Raw genomic sequence first — 14,444 nt, 5'->3', positions numbered from 1 at the left:
TTGCTGTTCTGCCTACTTGTATGCATAAACAGAAACACACATATTATTTCTATTTCCTATAAATAATAGTAATTCAGACAAAAAAATCTATAGTTACTATTTGTGCATGAAAAATACAGTGCAAACCATGTTCAGTTTTCAGAATGTAAGTACTTTTTTTTTCCTGTTCATAATTTGAGAGGTAAAAACAAATTCTGTGGTACCTCTGCAAAATCTTAGTAAAGAACTACTCACCTTTTTAAGAAAACAGTCTGCATGTGCATTTGTATTGTGTAGATGCATAGGCTGAGAACCCTGAAGTTTTTGGTTTCTTGTCAGTCACAGAGTAGGTTATGCTGGAGATGCAAGCAATAGAGAAACTAGGGTTTCCCCAGATGTCACATCCTGTATCTGTAATGATGGAGGGATGTCTTGATGTGTCAGTTGCCTCAATCCACGGGGATATGCAATAGGATTGTAAACATACTAGGAGTCATAGAATCATTTGGGTTGGAAGGGACCTTTAAAGGCCATGTAGTCTAACCAGCCTGCAATAAGCAGGAACATTTTTAACTAGATCAGGTCACTCAGACCTCTGTCCAACCTGATTTTTATTGTCTCCCGGGATAATTTTTTTCCCTTGCTTAGGTTTTACCTGCATTTTCCACTTTACAGCATAGGATGTAAGGAATAAATGAAACATCACTGCCAGAAACCAACACCATGGTGTTCAACCTTCAGAAACATGATGGTGTTACCCCTTTCCCATTTCTTGGGATGCTGTTGGTTTGAGTCTAGTGCTGTGTACAAACTGACATGGCTGCAGCAGATAATATGAAACAATGCTGCCTGCTGTGTCAGTGTGTCACCAGGTAGCCTCTTTGCCTCAGATATAAACAAAATGTGCTACTTCTTCTGGGCTAGGTCTGTTTTTGGTTCCTTTTTTGGGAGACATTCTCATACTGTGGATGAGAAATGCATGTGCAGTTTCTGCTTGGTTCTCCTTTTCCTGAGAATGTTGCATGAGGTAAGACTGGGTGTGATAGTGTCAGGTCTGGTGGCCTCTGTGTGGGCCCCACTGTTGGTAACAGCCTGCTCAGCTGCAATGGAGAGCACCCACACCCCACCTTGGCTTCCAGACCTGTCTCTGCAGCTGGGGGGAATTTGAGTCACTCAGGCCTCGAGTGTTGCTGGTCAGTGGCTGGATGAGTGCCATGTATTGAGGTATGTGTTCACTCCTCTTCTGGTCAATATTAAGGGATGCACCATGCTGTTGAGAACTGTGCTGTTAGGTTTTCCTATTGCTTTGGCTCACCTGCCACAAAGGAAGTGTTATCCACTGATTTATTGAGTTTCACTTGAGTGTCTCCTACTAGAGTTATTTCTTATCATGTCTCATAGCAATCGTATCTTTGAAGAACTTGTTGCACTTTTGCCATGCATCAATAAACCCAATTCCCAATGGGACTTGCGCCTAATATTTTCCATACTTGTGTAAAATCAGTTTTTCAGTCCATTGCAATCGACTGTCTGTTGCATATATTCAGGAAGGTGGCAATCTTGAAGTGTTGTCTTAAGAATAACTGGAAAGAAAAGTGAACTGAGTAAGATGGATATAATTAAAACCCTAACAATCTTAAAACAAGTATAATTTTAAGAAAAAGGTGGTTTGAATAATTTTCTGCAGAGTATTTACATTAGCATATATCTAATGGAGGTGGGAAAAGTAAAGAGTATTCCCCAGCATTGTACTAGAAAGATAAGTGTGAATTTTTTTGGTTTTTTTTTTTTTTTTGGTGTTCAGCTCTTTCCTTCATGCTTTTAGTATATCAAATTATTCTGTAATATTTGAAAAGCTGAAGCATGCTGTACCTGAATAAAGTGTAAACTACTAGCAATATAAATGTACTTGAAATACGAGAAAAGAAGAGAGATGCAACTTTTCATAAGGTTAGTAAAATGAAAAGATGACCTTAGAGCAATTTAGAATTTCATAAGGTACCAGTGAAGTTTCTAAGTTCTGACAGGTTGATTACTGTTAGCGTGTGAGAAAAGCCTCTTGAGGGTACTTGGGAAAAAGGAATTACAAGAGTTTTCAGTCATGAAATTAAAAGCTGTTTCCCTAAAAGATGCTGAGATTTAATTTAAAATTGGAACCTTTGAGATATGTACTAATGACCCCTGGTGCCCATACATTGGTAATGAACAGGATTGCAAATTACATGCCAAATGATTATGGATGAAATCACAGTGAACAGAAGGCTCATGTCAGTTATGGCCTGGGACTTGTGTACAGGTCTGACACCCAGCTTAGGTCCTCATCTGCTGTCATGGATGCACCTCTGCTGCTCTGGGGACATTGTGCTGAGCGGTGTGAGCCAACTGGCTGCTCAGTTTTATTTTCTCTGAGGAAAATATATAGAATCTAGGGTAACATAGAATATTTATACACATAGTGATCTAAAGACACTAAGGTATAAGGAAAAGCTGAGAAATAGCAGTTTTCCTAAGATTTCTATTAAAGGGTTTAATGATAAAAATGAGAAAACTAATCAGAAATCTCAATTTAGTTTCAAAAGTACATAAAAAATTCAAGCCCCATATACTTTAGAAAAATACTTTTAACATAGAGCTTGTTTTTAATTGAGCTGATGTTCAACAAAGGTATTTAAATATTTTAAAAACCCTCTATTCATGTTATCTGAATCAGTGGCCCATGAGGAATTTAAATTAGTTAATTTCACAGATTTAAATAACAAAAAATTGACTCTGCATTTCTTTCAGAAATATGTAGCTTATTCATAATGATATGGAGATCTGTAGTGGGGTATCTCAACAATGATGAGAGCAATGAAGGGTATAATTCTCCAGATAATGAAAAAGCTCTTCATCTTTGATTAACTGAGGAGGTCCAGAACATCCACAATTTTTTTTCAGGATGAAGAATAACTAGCTTTGGAAATGTTTTGCATACCCATCCAGGAGTAACAGCATAGGCTAAATATAAGCAGATCCCACTGGATCATATTGGATCTTTCAGTTGGAGCATCTCATTGTAAACTGAGTGGCTGATTTTTTATTTGAGCCTTTAGAATAGGTCCTATACTCCTGAGGATGATACAGGATCATTTATAGAGTCGTGGTTACAGCTTTTCTTCTGGATTAGATCCTGTTTGTAATTATTTGCATATATTTTAGGAAATTCTTAAAGGATATGAGGGGACCCTGTGGAATATAATATGACACTGAAAGAGATGCCATTAGATAACTTTGTACTGATTCAGTGTTAAAAGGCTTCGGTGATAGACTTGGGCATTTAAACACTACCCAGAGAGGTCACATACATGAATTGTAGCACTGACTGTCTTGTACAGCAACTAAATCCCAGTTTTGGCCACATGCAAGAAATTTTAGGTCCTGCTGATTTCCTGTATTTCTTTCATTCATGCATGGTCTTATAGGTAATACCTATATAGATTTGTGTGTACCTGATCTGTAGGGTCTCATTTGATCCTATTCTGAGGATCTCTGAATTTCCTGGTTTTAGGCTATGATTCTCTCTTGTGTCCCTGATTTTCATCAGTTGTGGGATAAGACTAGTCATGCTTACCTCTATGTGAAAAGCTTTGTATTCTTCTGTTGAAAAATGCCTTGTGAGAGCAAGGCATTATTATTTACAAATTTAACTCTGGGCAGCATTGAGTGATACCACCAGAATGCTAAAAGACCTGTAAATCTATTGTCCGTTCCAATACACTTCAGAAGCTAAAAAAAGCAAGCAAAAGCAGCAAACTGTGAAGACAGGAAAAGTACTGGCGTAGCATGGCAGGCTGGGATGGCAAATATAATTCTATTTCTTGCTTAAAACAAGAGGGCATCTTGTGTCTGATGTAAAGTAGGCCTAGGGGAGTCAAGTAGGGAAACAGCAGACACAGGCAACAATAAGGCACTCTTTGGAGCAACAATAAAACAGATGGTTCAATGGACCCCTGTCCACTCCAGAGAATATACAATTACTTACAGGACAAAGCCCATCTGGTCCCATAATAATCTCAGAATTCATCATGGTTAAAGCTGCAGTAGGCTTTTTGCCAGCTGTTTAAATTAACTTGCCCCTCTATAAACCTATCTAAAATAATTCAATCCTCTCCACCCTTTAACCTGCTGTAATAGGTTCACCTCTTGCCTTGTGATCAGAAAAATGGGAGAAACCTGTGCCACTTGTTAGCTTTGGGAAGGATGGCTTGTGCCTATTGGAAACTGCTGCAAATGAAGTGAGCCATCATAAAGTTTTAGAGGCCACCCCGTAAACTTGTTTCAAATTTTGGCACTGTGACTGATTGTCTGAGGCCAGAGAGATAGAGGAGATAGCCTGTAAAGCTGTGTAAAAGTGTAGCTCATCATGAAAGGACAGTATTTTCAAGACACTAAGCCAAGGACTTGTGCTGCACTCAAATGGAGCAGGTGATTGTGCTGTAAATAGGAGCTTGTAGAGGCAGAAGGAGAAAACAATATAGCCATACTGGGATAGATTGTAGATTTGGGAGCTGTGGAACATCAATGGCTTTATTTAATATTCAGGGTCCGTGAAGTCATGGCTTTCTGCCGTTTGCAGTCACATCTGGACAGCAAGATGCACACAGGAGACTCTCAGCTCAGGGCAGGGGCCAGTTTGCTGTGTATGTTAAAGGCTGTGCAAGGCATGCCTTTGTGTTAAACTGGGCCCTGGGTGTTTGGATGGCAAGACTGAGAGTAGGGTGCAGGGCAAGAATAAAAGGTGCTCAAATTCAAGCTGCAGTCTCCTGGAAGTATCCTTGGAAAGTATCCCAAGCACTTATTTCTTAAGTCCTTTCATGCACATTGTGTCACTTTGGAGGAGTCTCTGGGTCAAATAATATATACAGTTAATTCCTTACTAAATTTTATCCTCTGTGAACATTATTGCCATTTTCAGCATTGATCTGATTTTATCTTTTGTAAGAGCCCAGCTGGTTTCAGTATGCAGTTGGCTTACAGAAACCCATTCAACCTTTTAGCCATTTACTTTAACTATCAAAGAGGCATGATTGCTACCTGCAGGAGACAGAGGGAAAGAAGAGGAGTGGAGTGAAGAGAATATGTGAATATAAAACTCATCTCTCTGCATATGAAACCAATGCTGTCCTAAGGATAAAACAAAAGCCTTCTTCCTCAATCAGGCATCCAGTCTTGTGGAATGAATGCTTCCTCTGAATATCTTTCTAATTCAATCTCTATCATTTTCATACCTGCACTGCAGCTAAGATTTTAGTAACCAGCTGCCAAAGAAAAATGTAGAGGCGTTGCAATATGTTTTTGGAATCTGGAATAGGTTTCAGGCTGTCACTGGCTCAATTTCAGGCTTTTTGACAAGCCATAATCTGTCCTTCTTGGAACAATTGACAATTTTGCAGGCAGAAGCTGTGCAAATAGCCAGAAAAATGGACAGCTCTTATTTTAAAAATATTAGTAAGAATAACAAAACAAAAACTAAAACTTGCAGGTGTTCTTATTTTGGGTGCTGTTTTTCAGATTAGTGAATATAATTTTTGTAATTCCACCTGGTGATACAATTCTAAGTAAAGACTGTAAAACTGTGACTAGATTAGCATTTGTTAAGAGAGGAACATATGCCATTTATCCTATGGGAATGTACAGTGAGCTGGTATGCCAGATGACACAAAGGAAAGAATATAATTAGATATCATATTAACTGTCACAGTGCAGTCGTAACATCTAGGAACTTTGGTAATAATAAAAGGTGCTACTGCATGGGAATTTGACATTGACACTAGAAGGTCCTCATCTTGATACTTTTTGCATTTTTCATCATGTGACCTGAAAAATGACCTGAAAACATCTCACTGATTCTACATATTTTTTTCTTTTAAAATATATAGGGTACGAATTTCCTTTCAAAAAGTTCTAATTTTTTTTTTGCAGTTGAAATCTTGCCTGGTTTATCTGGTTCTAGTGTGGTTCTTGCAACTCTGAGTGCGTGTCAGTGTGTCTGTCTTCCACTCCCAGCCTTGCTTAGATGGAAGTCTTTAGGTGTCCCTGAAGTACAGATGTGCCTTCAGCTTTCTTCTGCTTCAGCACTTCAAGTGTGCCTTTTCTTAATGTGTCTTAAGAGAGTTGATAATTCCCTCTGCAGCAATTTTGTATGGGAATATACACCAGCCTGTGTCCCCAAGCAAGCCACGGTATTGTGAACAACACATAAGGATGTTGTACCCAGAGCTGAATTTTATCCCATTAAGACCCAGATGTAACTGAGAGATTCAATGATGCATGAGGTTTTCACAGGCTGCTAGCATACAATTGAATTTTATCTGCATTGACTACTGTGCAAACATCTCCAAATCCAAACCTAATGACTGTGGAAGGTATTAACCTCTATCAGTACTGTACATGACACCTTGGCATCCTCTGTGTTTACAGTTTGTAGTGAGTGCTTCATTAAGATTTCTCTGTGTGCTTGCCATTGCTGCAAGACTGCAGGGACAGATTAGAATAATATGAAATGTTTATAAATCTCATTTAGGAATTAAAACAGTGAGCACAAAACTGCTACTTTCAGGTGGGAGAAAATAAGATTTCAAAGCAATTATAGAAGGTTTAACATATCTGGTCTTCTGTTGCTTCAATTCAATACCAGGTGTTTCTGTATGTAATGATGATGGGAAAGCAGTTGCTACCTACTATTGAGCAACTGGAAAATTGTTTGGTTTATTTTTCTCTCATACTCATTTCCTCTGAAGTAACATCACTTATTTGGCTTACTTTTACTCCATAGCATTCAAAATCAGATATATTTCTTCTGTTTTTATTTTTTAATTTGGTTTATTTAAAGAAAGGTCTTAAAGTGCATGTGCTTCTCTGTGTCCTCAGACTGTGTATTATTCTCGGCGGGATTTTAAAAGCTGACCAAAGCACCTATTTTCATTGTTTCAAGCTTAAAGTCACCAAAGTACTTTTTAGCACCTTCACATCACTTAAAGCTCAATAAATTTTTAAAACTATCATTTTTATTTGAATATGGGGAGAAGGCAACACACAAATGGAAATATCCTGTCATTAAAATTTCGTTGAAGCTCCATGTCATTGTTATTTAGCTAATTACACGATGCATAATACCATCAATCAGGTGAGATGCAGGAACTGATGTGCTGGAGGCATGCAGGACTGGCTGTGCTGGTTGAATGGGTGAGAGAAGCTCTAAAGTTGCACTCATGTTGCTGTTCCACCTTGTTACTGAAGTAAGGACTTAACGTACTTACATAAGGCAATTTTTCCAGACCATGTTCACCCTGTCTGAAAGGTAAAAAGAAACTGCTGGAACAACCTCCTTCTGTTTTGGAATAATAGAAGGTATTACCTGCACAAACCCCCTGCTTTCTTCATAGCCCTTGGCCATCACGACTACAAAGGCACTGCTGTCACAGTTATTGAAAGATTTTTAGGCACCTGTCTCCTGAAAATTTCAGATTGCTCTGAATGGTTAGGATTGCTCAGATGACTAGGATATCACATTTCTGAAGTGCTCAAGTGACATGGCATTTTGACAAGTCCTGGTTTTCCTATTATTTCTATGAAAGCTTGCTGCTGCTACAGATTTGAAGTAGCTTAAGTGTCATCTCTGGGAAAACAACAAACAAAACCAGACAAACTTCTGGATACTTGAGACCCTTTGTCTGTCATCAGGTCTGAGACCTGAATATATGGATCTCTGTGTGACAAGCATATTGAGATATGCACATATATTGAAAAAGGGCAGTGAATGGTGTGGTGCAACATGTAACTTTTGGCAAGTGGTCTAGCTGCGTTACCAAGGGGTAAAAATCCTGCTCCACATATAGAGCAGAAGGAGCTCATAGAAGGAGCATACACTATTTTCATGTAGCTGTTATGTGCATAACAATGCTAAACCAGTGTTCTGTTATGACAAGTGTGACCCTATGTGTCTTTTAGAACCTGAATAATGGGCTCCATAGAGATAGTGTTCCCAAGACACAAAGCTTTTTCCCTTTCCTTGGCTTCAACAGTTTCATAGCAACCAAGAAAGGTGCTCCTGTTGTATGAATCTTGCAAGGGATTAATTTCATATACAGGTCATGTTTAGTGTACAGACTTGAGTCAGAAATATTCTTTTATAATGTCACAGAAATGCTAAAAGTAATGGGACTCAGTTCACCCAATTTTGAGATGGGAAATGGGATTAGACTTGGCTATAACTGCTGTCGTATACTGGAGATCCTTCTGACTGCATTTATTCCAACCACATTTTCAGTTCAGGGGGAGACTGGTGCTAACAGTTCCTAGATCTGCATACTAAAAAAGAAATACTATTCAAGTAAAACTTCAGGAATTAATCTAATGTTCAGGCTGATACTAATATATCTAGCATTAATAGTTATGAAATAAGTGCAGTAAAGAAGTGGATAATATAAGCCAAATATAAGCCCAAGACGTACTAGTATAATAAATTTTCTAATGAAGATAAATATTCTATGAAAGTTTATCAGTTACTCTGAAGACACCCTGTGGCTTGTGTCTGGATTTTGCATTATTAATTATTTAGCTGAAAAGGAATCAAAGATGAAGAAGACTGAGAATGGTTATTTTTGTCACCCTTGTTCATCACTCCATTGTTAATTGTGTTGTAGGGAATAAGTAGAGCTTTAATAGGATTTAAAGGCAACATAAATGTGTGTCAGAATTTACAGTGGTCCTTGGAGAGAAACAAACCCAATATTTTTGTCATTCCTCTGAGTGATGTAAATGAAATCAGGCACTAAGCACAAGTGTTGCATGCAAAAATGTGCTCTAAAACAGTGAGAAATAGATAAGCAGATTGTTTACATCTGGGCTGTGTCTTGGGAAGGGTTTAATCAAATCATCTCATATTTACATTGCACAGCCATCCTCTGTCACTGGTAGCATCAGGCTCTTCTGGTGTTTTTAACTCCACACATGGTGTGGCAGACAGTTGCTCCAGCACAGTCTGTCACTTTGGTGCTCTTCTGTGTAATGCAGAACAGGATTGTGATCAGCTACCAGACATCCTTAACTCCACCCTCCAGATGCCTTTCTGCCTCTCCTTGGTGGCATCATGCAGCAGATCACTGTAGTTAATTCTTCTAGGTGCCTGTCACAGCACCAACGCTTGGGCCGCTTGTGTTAGAAGTTGTTGCGAAACAGAGAGCTGTCCCTCAGGAGCTTGTCAGAGGTTGCTCATTTCACAGAGGCTATAAAAGCTCATACATACTTGATAAGCACTTCACATGAGATGACAAGACCTGAAGAAAAACCCTGCATCACCTTAACACAACCTTCAACAAATGAGTTCTGTCTTGTTTTCACAGTAGCAGCTACTGAAGGGACATCTGACACCTGCTGTATGTGGCTGCAATTTGATTTAATACTGTTCCTGTCCCTTGCTTACCTTGTTGATCACAAACGGTTTTTGCAAGTGTCCATTCCAGTTTGCTTTCAATCAGATGGGTGTTTATTAAATGATTGTGCCTATATCTCTCCCAGTTCTAGCATGTCTTTTTTAGATCAAACACAAATGAAGAGGGGTTCAAAAGACACAGAAGATTGGAGGGCAACTGCTCCCAGGTGTTTGCACAGCAGCTCTGTGATATATAGCAACACTTGCTCTGTGGCTCCCAGGGTGGGGAGGCACTGCCAGGGAGCCACTTCCCTGTCAGATGCTGCCACAGCACTTGGAGGCTTCCCCAAGAGAATGACATGGCAGAGTTCAGTAAGAGAGTTTAAGGTGCTGAACTGAGCCAGCTGTGAGGTGGCCCAAAATGGCAAAGCAGCTTCATGGCAACAAGCTGTGGCCACTGCACAGTAGTCACACTGAGGCCATAGAATTGTAGCAGAGCCCTTGTGTACTGGACACTGTAGTGGAGCTACAAGATCTATTGTTTACTATCTCTTGGCCTTCACTTTTCCTTGCTGTTCTGCACTCTGCAGCAATGGCATGGATTTAACCTGGTGTAAAACCACATGGATAATAGGTGGTAGGTAACAGCCTTAATGAGCATTACATTGTGAAATATCATGACCTTGTCAGGAAGGGCAGAAGTTTCCTGTTAAATTACTGAATTTTCAAACAAAAGGTATAATGCTCTGAATGGCAATTTTATGAAGCTACTGCATTAAGTGCAGCTCTTGTGCTTTTAGCCATTTCACTGAGCGTTTTATGTAAATTTTAGCCCAATAAGTCTCCACAGGTTCTTTGCAATGAATGTATCTGTTGGACTTTGAACAGTGAATAATTGAATATTATTTTTTTAATGTTTAACTTGGTCTCGGAAGATGTGTCTGAGAAAGCATAGGCTATAATTCATTTCAAATACAAATAAAATATTAATCCATTGCTGTATATGCTATTATTTGCAAGGGACTAAGTATCTTAGAATCTCCCTAGAGCTGCTAAGAACATCATTACTGGAACACTCAGTTATGGTGTTTTAATTTCATTTTTTTACTAACTGGCTTGGTTAATTGCAGCATGCTCAGTGGGGTGAGTCAAGGGCACTGTTTCATTGGTATACAATATTTACATAGAAATCTTTACTTTAGTGCCCTTATGTGCTCTGGAGAAATATTTCTGATATATTTACCAAAAAGCAATAGTTTTTTGCCATCTTTTTTTTCCTCTTCTCCCTATTTATGTGGGTGCACATGTACATTTTAGATGAACAATTAACCTGGCCATGTATTTGGGAAGTTTTCAAAAATAACTTTCTTATTGGTTTAAGGAGCAATAGCAAAACTAGAAAGCACATTCTGGCAGTGGAGGATGCAGCAAGAGAAGGGATACAGACATCTGGATTTGAAAACATCAATAAATGTCAAAACATATATTAGTCAATTCTCAAGCTAATAAACAAAGGTATTTTTTTCCTGCAGGACAGATTAAATTTAGAGCCAGTAAGGTAGATAATTTTAAAAAGTGTTTGAGATTTTTCTGTGTGTGTGGTAGTCATAAAATGAATGCATGAAGAGTGATTTGAAGTCTTCACATAGAACTTCAAAGCAAAGAAATATCAATCAAAAATGAAAGGAACTATTAAGTTCCAAGACAAATGTTGTGATCATGTCTTGAGATGGGTGCAATTTGTACAGTCGCACATTCACAGAGGAAAGCCTCTTGAATCTTTGTCAACCTTTTCTTAGAACGGAAGCTCTTGAAAACCAGATTCAACTACCTGTGGAGAGCAGGCAGAGACAGTCATCCTCATCCTTTGGTGCACACACAGCTGTTGTGGCTTAGGTGTGTGTTATTTTGTTTGTTGTCTAGCCCACAGATTTACTGCTGATTCTGCTGACAGAGATACTTTTGATATTTCCAGAAGTCAGTCTGGGAGTATTTTTCCAGAACCACATGGGAGAAGTTTATTGGCTCATTATCTATATATTTTGAATTCTGAATTTATCTCAGTGTCTACTCTTGAGTCTCACTTCTCTTTCCATGTGTGTGCTTTTCTCTTCTTTCACACTTTCCCTCATGCCGCATGCTTATTCTGGTCCCAGTGAACACAGGGAAGAAAAAAGCAAGAACAGTGCCCTCTCTGGGTATGGCCCAGAGCTCTTTTAAGTTAAAACCCCCAACAAATTCAAGCTTAAAGTCCTCTATGCATGCTCTCACTGTTTCCTTTATTATGCATCCCTACATAGTCCCTAAACACTCAGAACTGACTGTCTTGGGTATACAGAAAAGGATAATGAATCAGAAGCCCCTCAAAATAAGTCTGTACACTTTTAGCCAAAAATTTAAAGCAAAGTCTACTAGCAATGCCACCAGCCCTGTATTTCTACTGTTCTTGAGAGTATCTCATTAAACATCAGTAACCTCCTGAAATATTTCAATAATGTTGTTTATTGCAACATAATAAAGTGTTTTATATTCCAGTTGATAAAGAAGTTTTTCAGCTATAACTTTAAAAGCCACTGGTAAATTTACAGAAGAACCTGTAAGCATCAACAGAGTGGTAAATTCTAATAAAAGAGGAAGGAGCCTGGAAGCTGATAAGAGATGTGGTGACTTAGAGAAAAAAGATAGTTCAGGCAAGAGTAAGCAGAGAGCACTGAGTTATAAATAAAGAACCTAAACATTTTTCAGAATGTCAAATGCAAATACTGAAGCTGTGTAATAGAGCTTTAAATAACACAACTGGAACATATGTAATACTAAGGACAACACTGATCTGGCATCAGTTAAGGTGTTAATCTTCATATAATTGTATGCATTAGCCCCTACATTTATGTAAGAAGGAAATCTTATGCTTGAAAGTCTTCCATATATTGTATCTATGTTTTCCTTTTGTGGGTTTTACCACAGCTGTGAGGAAAAAAATAACATTGTAAGATTAAACAAGAAGGGTGAGTGGATGTCCAAGGGTGTAAAAAAGGTGAGTTAATTCTTCCTAAGACTGCTGAACCCATTGTCAAGCAATGGGTTGATTTTGGTAGTGGTGGGGTAAAAAAGAGTGGTGTCAGGGTGAGATATGTTGGTGCTTATCTTGGTGGCTGAGGTACTGTGGTGGTTAAGTCCAGGAAAAGGAGGGGAAGCAGCTCTGGCATTGCCTTCTGTCATACAAATCTCACTCTGACCTTACCCACGCTTCATGCTCAAATCACTTGAAAGCTGATGCCACCAGTCATTCCAAATTATAGGATGTTTTGTGATTTTAGAGGCTCATTGTGTGTAACAGATATTTAACTGCTGCTATTGCCAAGAGGCATCTTCAGCACCGTCTCAAAGAAATATTCCTTTGCTGTGGGTGGAGACCTGTGAAAAAAGGATTTCCTTGGCAACAAGTTGTAAATATGTACCTGGCTGGCTGAGGTTCAGATACGCTGGGCTGCTCTCCTCTGTGGAAAAGGGTAAAACTGGTAGCACATAGACTAGGAAAGAAAGTCAGCATACTTCATCCCTGAGCCTTACAGAAAAACATGTCTAGGCTGGTTTCTGATGGTTTCAGGAAAATCTGTTATCGTAATATTCTTCCAGTTGAATGGAAACTATCCAAGTTTAATTGTTGTCTTTTTTTAACTGAGCAGACACTACCCTGGCAGCAAAACACTGGGAGTCACATCCAGTTTAGCATTTATGGTACAGCAAGCTGACTACAACAAAAAGGGTTTCTTTACAAAGGCAAGTTCACAAATTTAAAGTATTTTCTTTCTCTTTTAGTCTTCTTTTGAATCACAGATGTACTTGAAGTCTTTTATTCAGTCAAATCAAGTGAAAAAACATAATAAAGGCAAATGATAGAATGATATTTTCTTGTGTAATGAACCAGCTTATATAAATGTGATGAGGAGTTTGATACTGTTCTTGTAGTCTCCATTACTGGTACAGTGTAAGACAAAATGTTTGGGTTTTTTTAAACCATTACTGAATTTTTAAAAAACTGAAGAATCCTTGATTTATAAGCTTTGAATGTAAAAAGAGTCACAGATTTTCATGTCAGTGAAAAAACTGTAATAACCTGGATCCCCTAGGGAAGTGTTTTATTTGTTCGGTGGGGGATTTTGTAGGGAAAGTCTATTTCTTACCTGAAACCATGTGTTGTCAATGAACTCAGATTCAGCTGTTACCTTTATATATGCTGTGAATATTAGTGTACTTATGCTACCTGTGGGGAAAAGTGTCCTTTAAATGGAAGTATTCAAAATTTATTATGAGCATCATATGTCTAGAAAGTTATGTAAAAAAACTGGAGTGAAAACAGATTTAATGAAATATTAACTACTTATGAGTTTGATGATATATGCAATACTTTATTCATATTTTTGTGTCAGAAAGAAAAGGAAACATTTCTGAGTAGGAGTTGACTGGTTCCCAAATGGAAAAAAGAGGAGGTCATAGCTAATGTGTGATGTGAGTGAACAGAAGGAGTGTTATTGCGGGTGATAATTAGGTAGAAATTTTAACCAAAGAATTATCTACTATTCTAAACTGGTGCTTTAGATTGTTTTTATTTGCTGCATTTCACAAAATATCATGTTCAAGATGTCCATCAGTTGTTCAAGAGAGCAAAAATATGTAAGGGCATAATTTATATATTTTATGTAAATGTATTTTTAGTGTGTATGTTAGCCCACGTGCATAAAACATGGCACCCTTCAGATCCATGCTTTCCCAGCTCAGCAGGCTTTCATGTAACTTGCTTTGGATGGAAAAATAGGGACTCAAGTAACTTATTTTTATGAAAAGAATTATCATTTCAGAAATTGGAGTTTAAAAGCCTCTCTAGATGACACAAATTCTTAAAATTCCTGAGCAGAAACTCCTAGTTTTTAACCAGGGAGAGAAATATTACAGTTTGAATACACAGCACTATGAACTTAAGGGAATCAAAACTCACTTGTTTCACATACCTTTGAAACACAGCATAAATTTCCTCCTGGACCTTATATAGCAT

Source organism: Agelaius phoeniceus, chromosome 3, assembly GCF_051311805.1.
Source record: "Agelaius phoeniceus isolate bAgePho1 chromosome 3, bAgePho1.hap1, whole genome shotgun sequence".
Taxonomy (NCBI): domain Eukaryota; kingdom Metazoa; phylum Chordata; class Aves; order Passeriformes; family Icteridae; genus Agelaius; species Agelaius phoeniceus.
This window is presented reverse-complemented; position numbering follows the sequence as displayed.